The sequence below is a fragment of the Ailuropoda melanoleuca genome, chromosome 4 (assembly GCF_002007445.2).
Source record: "Ailuropoda melanoleuca isolate Jingjing chromosome 4, ASM200744v2, whole genome shotgun sequence".
Taxonomy (NCBI): domain Eukaryota; kingdom Metazoa; phylum Chordata; class Mammalia; order Carnivora; family Ursidae; genus Ailuropoda; species Ailuropoda melanoleuca.
Window position 1 is genome coordinate 6,457,607 of NC_048221.1, and position 13,362 is coordinate 6,470,968.

Consider the following 13,362-nt stretch of genomic DNA (forward strand, 5'->3'; position numbering starts at 1 on the left):
ACCACCATATGCACTCCTCCCACCTCACAGAGGGGAAAGCAGGGCACCCCAAAGCATCAGATTAGTGACACAACTGGGACCACACCCCAGACCCCTGGATTCCCCAAACTCTTCTCATTTAAGCAATTCAAATTTGGGGGGCATCTGGGCGGCTCAGTCGTTAAGCATCTGCCTTCAGCTCAGGTCATGATCCCAGAGTCCTGGGATCAAGCCCCACATTGGGCTCCCTGCTCAGCGGGAAGCCTGCTTCTCCCTCTGCCTGCTGCTCCCCCTGCTTGTGCTCTCTCTCTCTCTGGCAAGTAAATAAATAAAATACTTTTTTAAAAAAAGCAATTCAAATTTCCTTGCTCTAGAACATGACAACGAGTACCCCTGAGCAACTTCAAGGTCCTGCCCCGCTCTGCCCTGCTCTCCAGGGGGGACACGGGGGCTAATGGGTTCAGGTTCACACTGGATGATCACAGCCTTGGTTTACTGGACACCGAGCTATGCGCGGGCATGGCCTCCAGTCATCACCAGGACGATGAAACCGGGTCTTACCTCACAGCCATTCTGTAAGGTGATTGCTATTCATTGTTCCATGGGGCCATGAGAACACCGAGGCTTCAGAATTTGCCCAAAGTCACTCGGCTCTCACAGAGCAGACAGAGCTAGGATTTGAACTCAGCTTTGATCTAGAACGGTGCTTCTCATCCAGGGGTGATTTCTTCCCCCAGAGGACAGTGGATGATGTCTGGAGTCAGTTTTGATTGTCATGACAGGAGAGGGGACGGCACTGGTATCAAGTGGGTAGAGGACAGGGATGCTACTGGACACCCTACAGTGCCCAGGACAGCCCCCTCGACAGTGAGTTACCCGGCCCCAAGTGTCAATAGTGCCTCCGATCTGAAATCCTGGAGGAAAGCCAGGCTGCCGTCCATCAGAACCTTCTGGGTTAATGTTCAGGTTCTATGCCCGTGCCACCCGATGGGGCCACCCACGGTAAGCCACGTGGGGCTCTGGAGCACTTGAAAGGCGGCTGGTACAACTAGGATCTGAATTTCTAATTTCGTTTCATCTTAATTTACAAAGCCAACCCTCCCTTTAGTCCGTGGAAAATCTGCGAGTAGGCTTGCAGCAGCTCGGGTATGTGCACGTCCCTTTCCGATCGGAATTTTATGAAACGTCAATGCAGATCAAATAGTTCAGACGAAGAACCTAGCGTCTGAAGTGAGATGGGCTGTCGCTGGAAACGCACACTGGATTTTGAGGACTGAGTGTGGGGAGAAGAGCGTAAACCATCACCTTGGTCATTTTCGTACTGGTTACTTATTAAAATGATACATATTTGGATATATTGGGTTGAATAAAATATCTGATGAAACTTAGTTGCACCTGATGTCCTTTTACTCTCTTCGCCTGGCTACTGGGAATTCTACAATTACAATGTGACTTGAGGCCCCTTTCTATTGGATAAAGCCGTCGGGATCCAAGTACTCCCCACTACAAATAATCCTAATTGTTTAGGACAATCACATCATTATTGTTTAACTGTGGAATCTTAATCATCTTAACTACAAATACCTTCACCTCTCTCTGTTCTGTCTCCCCCATCTTGGCAGTTCCCGCACTAATGACAGCGACGGGGATCCACGTTCCCCTCTCCACCTCTGAGGGTGTCTAAGATATGCCAGTGGGACCACTTGGGAATTAGGGATGACAGGGCAGGTCTCTGGGAGCTTTCCTCTCTCAGAGGTCTGCCTGTCCTTCTGCGGGTGTGTGGAGAGAACGGTGGGATCAGAGCAGAAGAAAACAGACTCTGGGTCCCGGTCCAGACCAACCGGGCAGGAGGGAAGGACGCTCGCAGCAGAGACAGAGGGGTCATGCTCAGAGAAGTGGGAGAAGAAACCCGCAGTGTCATCGCGGAACCAGCAGGAGGAGTGGGTTTCTAGGACAACAGAGAACCCCCCACACAAATGCCATAAAAAAGGGGGGGGTAGAGGACGTTCAAGAAGGAACTGTCAGGTGGTGCCTGAGAAGGGAGTTCCCTGCAGGAGAATGCCAGCTTGTCCGCTTAGAAGACTGTGACAACAACAGTGACAATGTGGACTGACCACCTACTGTATGCCAGGCATCGAGGAACCAGGAAGAAGGGTGCCAGGGGCTAAGAGTGCTAACATGAAACCATAGCATTCACAAGTGGCATTTACGCAATGTTTTCTCTGAGCCCCACCCTTCACCGACTGTAACGGTTCACTGGGTTCTCGAGGTGTCTCTATGAGGTGGGGTGCTCATCAACCCACTGAACAGAGGAAGGGACGGAGGTACAAAGACCATGCAGTGAGGCGCTGTCGCTTGCCATTCACAACAGGTTCACGAATACGCAAGACTCATGGATGGGGATGGAAATAGGAGTAATGTTCTGGGGTTGGGAATAGTGCCTGGAAAAGGGACACCAGGGGAACTTTCAGAGCAGTGGTCCTCAATGGGGGGCAGTTATGCCTCCCACTCAGGGGACATTTGGCAATGTCTGGAGATCTTTGGCTATCAAAACAGAGGTATCCCTGGGGCACCTGGGTGGCTCAGTCCTTAAGCGTCTGCCGTTGGCTCAGGTCCTGATCCCAGCGTCCTAGGGTCAAACCCTGTGTCAGGCTCCTTATTCAGCGGGAAGCCTGCTTCTCCCTCTCACAGTCCCCCTTCTTGCATTCCCTCTCTATCAAATAAATAAATAAATAAAATCTTCAAAAGAAAAAAACAGGTATTCTCACAGAGGATATCCAAATGGCCAACAGGCACATGAAAAGGTGTTCAAAGTCACTCATCACCAAGGAAATGGAAATCAAAACTGTGATGAGATGTCACCTCACACCTGCTGGGATGGCTGTTATCAAAAAGACAGGAGATAACAACGGTTGGTGAGGCGGTCAGGGAAAGGGAACACTTGTGCTCTGTTGGCGGGAATGTGCGTTGGTCAAAGGGATAATATGCACCCTTACGTTCATTGCAGCATTATTTACAATAGTCAAGAGATGGAAGCAACCCAGACCCTTAAGATATGAACAGATAAAGAAGATGTGATATGTGTATGTGATGGAATATTACTCAGCCATCAAAAAGAATGAACTCTTGCCATTTGTAATGACACAGATGGAGCCAGTGAGTATAATACTAAGTGAAATAAGTCAGTCAGAGAATGACAAATGCCATGATTTCACTCCTCTGTGGAATTTAAGAAACAAAACAAGCAAAGGGGGAAAAAATGAGAGAGAAAGAGACAAATCAAGAAACAGAGTCTTAACTACAGAGAACAAACTGTTAGTTACCAGAGGGGAAGTGGGAGGGAGGGATGGGGGAAACAGGTGATGGGGAGGAAGGAGGGCACCTGTGAGGAGCACAGGGTGATGTCTGGAAGTGATGAATCGCCATATTGTACTCCTGAAACTAACATAACGCTGTCTGTTAACTGCTGGAATTAGAATAAACACTTCAAGAAAAAACAGTATGTCAGTTCCTCAAAAAACTTAAACTAGAGCTCTCCTGTGATCCAGCAATCAACCCCACTTCTGAGTACGTATTCCAAGGAAATGAAAACAAGATCTCAAGGAGATATCTGCCCCTCCATGTTCACTTCCCCTTATTTACAATCACCAAGACCCGGAAAGAACCTAAGTGCCCATCAGTGGATGAATGGAAAAAGAAAACATGGTATACACAATGGAATAGCATTCCGCTGTGAAAAAGAAGGAAATCCTGCCTTTTGCAACAACTTGGATGAAACTTGAAGGCATTGTGCTAAGTGAAATAAGCCAGACAGAGAAAAACAAATATTGTGTGATCCCATTACCCGTGGATTCTAACGAAACCATACTCACTAATACAGAGAACAGATTGGTGGCTGCTGGAGGCAAAGAGTAGGGGTGGGGGAAATGGGAAAAGATGATCAAAGGCAAAAACTTCCAGAAACAAAAAAACAAAAAACCAGAGAGGCTTGGGTGCTACTGGCATCTAGAGGACAGTGGCTGGGGTCAAGGTCAACATCCCTGAATGCACAAGACAGCCCCTCAAAATGAAAAACTCCCTCGCCCAAAGTCAACACTGCAGAGGCCGAGACGCCATGTTCTAGAGGAAAGGAATGTTCTATGCCTTCAACTGTATAGGGTTACACATATGTAAAAATCCATTGAGTCATACACTTACAGGGAGGGCATTTTGTGCACTTTAATGGGTGGAGGTCATACCTCAACAGGAAATTTTCAAAATTTAACTTAAAATTTTAAAACTACCACTGGCAGAGTGTGCTGCTGAACTGAGGCCTATCCGAATAATATTTTTTTCACCTGGGCAGTGGCAGCGTCCTCTCTCCAAGATTTACTCTCTCCAAATCTTTCCCTACAGCTCACCTGTTCAAAGTGCAGTGCCCTCCTACTGTAGTCAGAGCAAAATTCCCCAGCATGACCTTCACAGCCCTCGGGTCTGCCTCCAGACACCCCTGGGTCTTGTCCTCTCTCTGCTCGGCTCTACTGCATGGGCCTCTGGAACTTGCACATGTGAAGTTTTAGACCACCGCAGGCCCTTTGCATGCACATATTCTTCCCTCTGCCTGGCTCTCTATACAACTGGCTCCTTCCCATCTCCAGCCTCCACTCAGATGTTACTTCCTCAGAGAAGTCTGCCTTCACCACCCCCAAACTGTCCTGATTTCTCCCTCACTCACCACCTTGCCATCCTCTTTCTTTACTCCTTAGCACCTGCCAATTCTCTGAGTCTCTAATTTATCATCCATGTGTTCACTTGCCTCCCTCTCCCCTGACGGGCAGGGGCTGGGTCAGTCTTAGTCATGGCTGTATCTCCGAGAAAGGCACACAATAGGCCCTCAAACATGGGTTGAATTTAAAAAGTAACTGAAGTGCTAAGATTTCCTTACTGGGGCTGGGAAGGGAATCCTGTTCTGTTTAGTTGCGCTGTATGAGGGCATGGCCGCCTTGGAAGCAGCCCTCTGGGGGCGCTGTCTGTGAAACACTTCCTGGGACCCCTCCTTTCCTACCATGGAATCTTTTACGTAACTCTTGACTCCCTACCAGCCGCCCCACCTTAGCTCAAGCCCTCATCGTGTCTGGCTTTTCGAAACAGCCTCTTTACTCATCCTCTGCCCCAGCTCCCCTCTCTTGAGTTCCTCTCCACCCAGCCAAAGACTGACCTTTCAAAAATGCAAACTGGCCATGCCCTGCCTCTGGTCTAAATGCTTCGGGACCTTCTCATCACCCTCAGGATCAAGTCCAAACTCTGCAGCCTGGCTCTCAGGCCCACCTTGTTCCAGGACCTGCCCCCCATTCCCCCAACCACAATTTCCCCCATAACCCAGTGCTTCAGCCTTGCCAAAAACCCATCTTCTCCGCCAATTTGATGTGGCTTCCCCCTGGCGAGCCTTCCCGGGGGGGCCGTTCCCCCGGCCAGGACAGCCGTCCTGCTCTGCACCTGACACATTCCTTCGGAGGCTCTGCTGACCTGCCCCGTGATCCACGAAGCTCCCCACTGCCTCCCACGGACGGAATGCTTGCCTCCCCTCCCGGTTTCCAGAGCACCCTGGAACTTCCTCCATGAGGAGCCTGACCACGCCATCTCCCATCTGTGTTTTCATCTCTTACGGCTCCTAGATTCATGAATACCACGTAGGGTACCTGACACATGCAGCAGGTATGCAAAAAAAAAGAAAGAAAGAAAAGAAAAGAAAAGAAAAGAAAAGAAAGAAAAGAAAAGAAAATTGCTGACTGATTCACTCATTTTTTTGGGGGGCCACTCACCAGGCACCAAGCACTGGGGATAAAGAGGTGAATGAGACAGACACGGCTGAAAAATCCAATCAATTTCTACCTGCCCACTGCACCTCCCCTGTGTTTTCTTTTCTTTCATTTTCTTTTTTTTTGTGGGGGGGAGATTTTTAAAATTTCCTTGTCAGAGACAGAAAGAGAGTGAGAGTAGGGGGAGCAGCAGGCAGAGGGAGAAGCAGGGTCCCCGCTGAGCAGGGAGCCGGACACGGGGCTTGATCCCGGAACTCTGGGATCATGACCTGAGCTGAAGGCAGATGCTTCACCAACTGAGCCACCCAGGCGTCCCTCCCTGGTCTTTTCTACCCCTTTGGTGCTTCATCTTCCTTCCAACTTCAGTGGGTAGTTCGTTGTGTGTGGTGCAAGGACCTCTGATGGAGCCCAAGCTGGCTCTGTCTCAAATCCAAGCACATCTGGGAGATTTTGGAGGTCTACTATTATCAGGGTTTCTGCACTTTGGCATTACTGGAGTTTCGGGATGGGCAGTCCTTAGCTGTGCAGGGCGGTCCTATGCATTGCTCAGCGCTCAGCAGCATCCCCGACCTTCACCCGCACATGTCAGTAGCAACTCTCTCCCCCTCCCCCACAATGGTGCCAACCAAAATACCTCCAGATATTGCCAACTCTCCTCGGGGGGCAAAATCACTCCAAATTGAGAACCACAGATTTATATGAATACCAAAGAATCTGGCCCAAAGATAAAATCAAGTTATCAAGAAGAGAAGTGACTCCAAGTATCGCCCAGTGGCTAAAAGCTTATTGCTCTCATAAAAATTCATTGCGTTATACACTTAAGATTTGTGGGCTTTACTGGGTATAAATTATACCTCCACATAAAAGAAAAAAGGGAAGGGAATATTCTACATCTTTCTAAGGTGAAGCTAATGTTCTATATCTTAATAGGAGTTTGGGTTGCACTGATGTATGTATGCATTTGTCCAAACTTAGCAAATTATACCTGACTCTAGGTAGATCTCCTGAAGCAAGGGAAACAAAAGCAAAAATAAACTATTGGGACTATGTGAAAATAAAGAGCTTCTGCACAGCAAAGGATCAACAAAACTAAAAGGCAACATACAGAATGGGAGAAGATATTTGCAAATGACATATCAGATAAAGGGTTAGTATCCAGAATATATAAAGACCATATACGGGGTGCCTGGGTGGCTCAGACAGTTAAGTGTCTGACTTTGGCTCAGGTCACGATCTCAGGGTCCTGGGATCGAGCCCTGCGTCGGGCTCCCTGTTCAGTGGGGAGTCTGCTTCTTCCTCTGTCTCTTCACCTGCTCACGCTCTCTCTCTCTCCCAAATAAATAAATAAAATATTTTTAAAAGAACGTATACAACTCAGCACCCCAAAAAACCCAAATAACTGAATTAAAAAATGGGCAGAAGACATAAACAGACATTTCTCCTGAGAAGACATCCAGGTACATGAAAAGATACTCAACACCACTCATCATCAGGGAAATACAAATGAAAACTACAAAAGCTTATCACCTCACCTGTCAGACTGGCTAAAATAAAAAACACAAGAAACAGCAGGTGTTGCCAAGGATGCGGGAAAGAAAGGAACCCTCTTGCACTGTTGGTGGGAATGCAAACTGGTGCAGCCACTCTGGAAAACAGTATGGAGGTTCCTCAAAAAGTTGGAAATAGAACTACCCTATGGTCCAGCAATCACACTCCTGGTATTTACCCAAATAATACAAAAACACTAATTCAAAGGGATACATGCACCCCTATGTTTATAGTAGCATTATTTACAATAGCCAAGATATGAAAGCACCCAAGTGTCCACCGACTGATGAATGGATAAAGAAAGTGTGGTCTATACACACAATGGAATATTACTCAGCCATAAAAAGAATGAACTGTTTCCATTTGCAGCAACATGGATGGAGCTAGAGAGTATAATGTTAAGTGAAATAGGTCAGACAGGGAAGACAAATATCATATGATCTCACTCATATGTGGAACTTAAGAAACAAAACAAATAAGCAAAGGGAAAAAACAAGAGAGAGAGAGAGACCAAGAAAGGGACTCTTAACTATAGAGAACTGATGGTTACCGGAGGGTAGGTGGGCTGGGAGGGGATGGATGCAGTAGGAGAAGGAGATTAAGGAGTGAACTTGTGATGAGGACCAGGTGACGTATGGAATGCTCGAATCACTCTATTGTACACCTGAAACTAACATGACACTGGAATTAAAATAAAAACTTAAATAAAGGGGCGCCTGGGTGGCTCAGTGGGTTAAGCGTCTGCCTTCAGCTCAGGTCATGATCCCAGGGTCCTGGGATGGAGCCCCGCACTGGACTCCCTGCTCGGCGGGGAGCTTGCTTCTCCCTCTCCCTCTGCCTGCCACTCCCCGTGTTTGTGCTCTCTCTCTGTCAAATAAAAAAAAGTCTTAAAAAAATAAATTAAAAAATATACCTGAAATCTGTCCATTCCACTGAGTGTAAATTTGATCTCACAAGATAAAAATCTACACACAAATACTGAACTTCGGTTAGCTCTCTGCATGGTGAACGATTTAGAGGGGGATAGTACTGACAATACAACTTCCTTGGAATGCATAAAAAATAAGGTGGTTAGATAAGGTGGATAGAGGGAGGGAGGGGGGATGGATGATGGATGAACTGATGGATGATGGATGGATGGATGATGAATGAACTGATGGATGATGGATGGATGGATGTGTAATAAAGCAAATATGGCAAAATGTGAATACAGAAACTAGGTAGTGGGTATTAAAGAGCTCACAGCAACATTCTTTCAACTTCGCTGTATGTTTGAAATTTTTCATAATAAGATGTTGGAAAACAATGCCTTGGGATGTACACTTAACTTTGTGCTGTTAATGTGCCTAAATTCTAATTCCTTAAAAAAGGACAAAATAAGAGTCTATATGGCTTTGGGGTCAGAGTTACCTCTGACCTAGCTCTGCCTTTTCTCCCTCTGAAACTGCTTTCTCTCCCATCAGCTTGGGGTGGTGACGTATCGAGGCAAGGTTACAGGTACAGCTCTGGCATCAGACACACAGGGTTCGAATCACGACTCCACCACTTCTCAGGTGTGCAGACTTGGACAATAACCTCTCTTCCCGTGCATCTCAAGCAGGCAACGACGGCACCCACCTTGCAACATTGCTACTGAGGCTGAAATGTGATGCCTCGTATCCCTGTAACAAAGCCAGTGACGAGAGGTGACACGAAGCATACTTATGTGGGAGCACGTAAGACAGACACCTTCTGCAATCGTCCTGGGGGAGATATTGATAGATTTCAGAAAAGCCAGGAGAGAGGAAAGGAATGGATTCTCCCTCAGCTGTCAGAAGGAACCAACCCCGTCAACACACTGATCGATCATGGACGTCTAGCCTCCGGAAGTGTGACATAATATATTCCCTTGTTGAAGACACTTCGTTTGAGGCACTTTGTTGCAGGAGTCCTGGGAAGCGAATACGCCTGCAAGTAGCAACAAGGAAACCAGCAATGGGGCAGGAGGGCAGGGGGCAAGGAGTCTATTCACACTGACAGGTTTTCTTCATGGCTGAATAATATTCCATTGACTTCATAGCCCACATCTTCTTTATCCATTCGTCTATCAATGCAACGACGTGGATGGAGCTAGAAAGTGCAGTGCCAAGCGAGAGAAGTCAGAGAAAGACAAATACCAGAGGAGCTCACTCATATGTGGAATTTAAGAAACAAAACAAACAAGTGAAGGGGAAAATAAGAGAGAGAGACAAACCAAGAAACAGACTCTGAATTCTAGAGAAGCGTCTGATGGTTACCAGAGGGCAGGGGAGGGGATGGGGTAAACAGGTGACGGGGTGAGGGAGGGCACGTGTCTCCATGAGCACTGCGAGATGTCAGGAAGTGCTGAATCACTGTATCATACACCTGACACGGATCTAAGGCCGTATGTTAACTACTGGAATTAAAATAAAGTAAGATAAAATAATGAAAAAAATCCTGACAGGTTTTTGCCAGGAACTGTGCCAGATATGAAGATAGCCCCTGCCCTAGGGGGCTCTGGAGGGGCGGATGGAGGCAGGCAGGCAGGAACAGCATGCCCGCCTCTCTGACATCAGATGACCTGCAAGGTGGGGATTTAATCTAGCCTGGGGCTTGCTGAACCTGGGGGTGGAGTGGAGCCCTGAAGAGTGAGTAACATCAGACAAAGGGAGGGCAGAGGAGCAGTTTGGCATGCCCAAACCAGAGGCCAGGGTGAGCTGGGGCAGAAGTTTCCTTCAAGGCGAGAAAGGCCCGGAGAGAATCTGGAGGGACAGATGGTGAGGTCCAGAAGGCCGTGGACCCAGGCGTGGTTGACAGAATCATGGCCTCCCAAAGAGGTCTCTGTCCTAATTCCCAAACCTGCAAATGTGACCTTACGGGGCAAAAGGGTCTCTGCAGATGTAGTTAAGGATGTTGAGATGGGGAGGTGCTCCTGGATGACCCAGGTGGCCCAGTGTCCTCATGGGGTCCTTCTAAGAGGGAGGCGGGAGGGTCAGAGTCCCAGAAGGAGATGTGACAAGGGAAGTGGAGAGAGATCTGAAGATGCTCCACTGCTGGTTTGAAGACAGAGGATGGACCCATGAGCCAAGGAACTTTCTAGAAGCTGGAAGAGGCAAGGAACAGATTCTCCCCATCACTAAGTGTGTGGTGACCTGGTCCAGCAGCCACAGGAAACTCGTAGACCCCAGGACTAGTCGGGGGTGACGTCACGGGGGCGCTCAGAGGAGAGATGCTAACTCCCCACAGGCACCCAGGTGCCCAGAAAGGTTTGCCAAACAGCTATGCGAATAGATGAACCAACAGACAAGCCAGCAACCCTCGTCACCACTGTCACCACCGCCCTTTTTGGGCGCAATGGCACACTAAGGCATTGACCAGCAGGACCTTGGTGTGTCCCTTTAAGGCTTACGGCACACCTCCGAGTTCCGTGCTACTTTGCCCTTTTCACAGATGCGGAAACCACGGCTCAGAGCAAGCATCCAACTTGCCCATTCGGTGAAGCAGAGGGAAACTCAGGACTTGAACCCAGGCAGGTCCAAGTCCAGGGCCTGCACCCATATGCTCCCAGCGCTGTCCCTCGCTGTGTGTTCGTTAACATAGCTGAAGAGACCAGCGAAAGCATCCATGACCCTGAAGCTGAGATGTCCTTCTCCGAGGACACTCCTCCAAGGACGTGGCAGCTGTGACATCTCTGGGAGGGACTCTCTGAGGAGACCTTGAGCCCTGGGATGCAAGGGAGGGGGGCAAGGGGCACAAGCCCCAGGTTAAGGCCTTGCAAGGGAATCCATACTGTACTGTTTTCTTTCAAGAAGGAACTTCCCAAGAGTGGTCTTTTTGATAGTGCCATGGGGACAGATTTTAATTACATGAAAATGCCTGGGTTTTCCTAATCTATAAGGCCCCACTACAACATTCCCCATGCGGAGTCTTTCAGCCTCTACTTGCATGCCTGTAGTGATGGGGAGCTCACTACCTTACTCGACCTTCATGAGTAATCCCAACTCTCATGATTAATCATGATCGCATCCCTCTATTGATAACTTATTTCTGCTTGCTAGAGCTACAAAGTCTATTCCCTCCCAATGTGTGATCTGTTGGCTTTTTCTTCAGCCAGAAGCAGATCGCAAACTAAGGTATGTAAGTGTGTACTCAGTTCACTGCACTCAGATTGAGATCCAAACCCTCACACTGGCTGAGGAAGTTGTGGCAGGCAACTGTCAAAGCTGGCCCTCAATGATCCCCACCTCCTGATCATGGCGTCCTTGTGGAGTCCCCTCCCCTCGGGTGTGGGCTGGACTTAAGCCATGCTAATGAGCAGAACACGGCAAGAGAGACAGGAGGCCCCTTCTGTGATTAGGTTCCCAAAATTACGGCTTCTACCTTGTCAGACTCTCTCTGTTGCCTTTCTGGCTTGCATGCTTGGGCGAAGCAAACAGCCAGGTGGGAGAGGACCGTGGGGGGAGGAACTGAGGGTGGTCTCCTGCTAAAAGCCAGCCAGAAACCGATAGTCCCTAATCCAGCAGCCACTAGGGACTGAATCCCACCAACAGTGAACTTGGAGGCAAATCCTTCCTGGGTGGGACCTTCGGGTGATAGCCTGAGGACAACCTGCAGGAGACCCCAAGGTAGATGGAGGGCCCAGCTGAGCTGCACCCAGATCCCTGACCCACAGAAACTAAGATAACAAATGTTGTTTTAAGCCTGTAAGTGTGTGGGGGGTGGGGGACTGATCTGTTCTACAGAAAGGATGACGGATACAAATGCCCCCCCAAGCTAGCCCCTGCCCACCTCCTTGACCTCTTATGACCCCTTGTTCACACACCGCAGCCATTCGGCCCTCTTAAAGCTCCCTGGACATGCCACACATATTCTCTCCTAAGAGATTTCACATAGGCTGTTCCATCTGCCTGAAATGCCTTTCCCCCTGCGGGATCCCTTTCGGTCTTGGCTCCAATGTCGCCGATTCAGAAAGGCCTTCACTGACCACCTTATCTGTAGTTGCCTCCAGCCCCTCGCTCACCTGGCTCTACGTTCCCTTTGTTAGAACCTTCTAGATTTTCAGCCTCTGTGAGAGCAGAGACCTGCAGCGTGTTCCTTGCCGTGCATCCTTCGTGCTCGGCACAAGCGTAGCCACAAAGCAGGTGCTCAATGAATATTTGCCAGGTGAGTGAGTGGGGGAACGCAGCTGGTGCCAAGGAGACATGTCTGCTTGACGCTTTGAGCTGGAAAACAAAGCAAGAGCGGGAGCTGTGGCCACATGCCCGAGGTCCGGCACCCCATCCTGCCCAGCTCTTGCCGGCTGGGCAGGCAGGGGTCAGCCTTCACTTCCTCCACCCCTGGCAGAGGCTGGGGGGCACTTCCCACCTGCAGGGAGGACTCCCTCCTGCCCTACAGTTGGTCTAGTGACTGACATTCCCTACTGGTCTTCAAGGTCTCCTGGCCACACCTGTGGGTGTCAGCCAGCTCAGGGAACACCACGACAGACTGCTAATCTCAAGTGACCACAGAAGCAGCTGGGCAGGGCTGCCAGGAAGGGTTCGGGTGGAGCCAGAGCAGGAGAGCCCCGGCCAAGGTGCCCCGGCTCTCTTGAAATGTATAAAGCACTCATGCGGTCCCAGGGAGGTAGTGGCTTGCAGAGTCCCCCGCCAATGGCTTTAAGGAACCATCCTCCTCCCCGTGATTTCCGTGAGCCGGGCACTGTGCTAAGTGTCTGTCCTGTGTTAGCTCATTAAATGTTCCCAGAAATCCCGAGGGACGGCATTGCTCTTATATTCACCTTCCGTAGGCGAGGAAGCTGAGGTCAGCGGGACAGGCACTGTGTCCACAGCCAGGCTGCAGAAGGGCTGGGACTCAAAGCCCGAACCAATGCCAGATGCCAACAAGGATAACCACGGTCTTCCTCGCCCTCCCCACCTCGACCTGCACCCACAGGACAGCCTTGAGGGGCAAAGATGAGCAAAAGCCATGGCAGGATGCATGCCCTCTCTGGGACAGATGCTGGGAACCCCCTTTAGAGACTGTAACTTCTTCCAGGGGG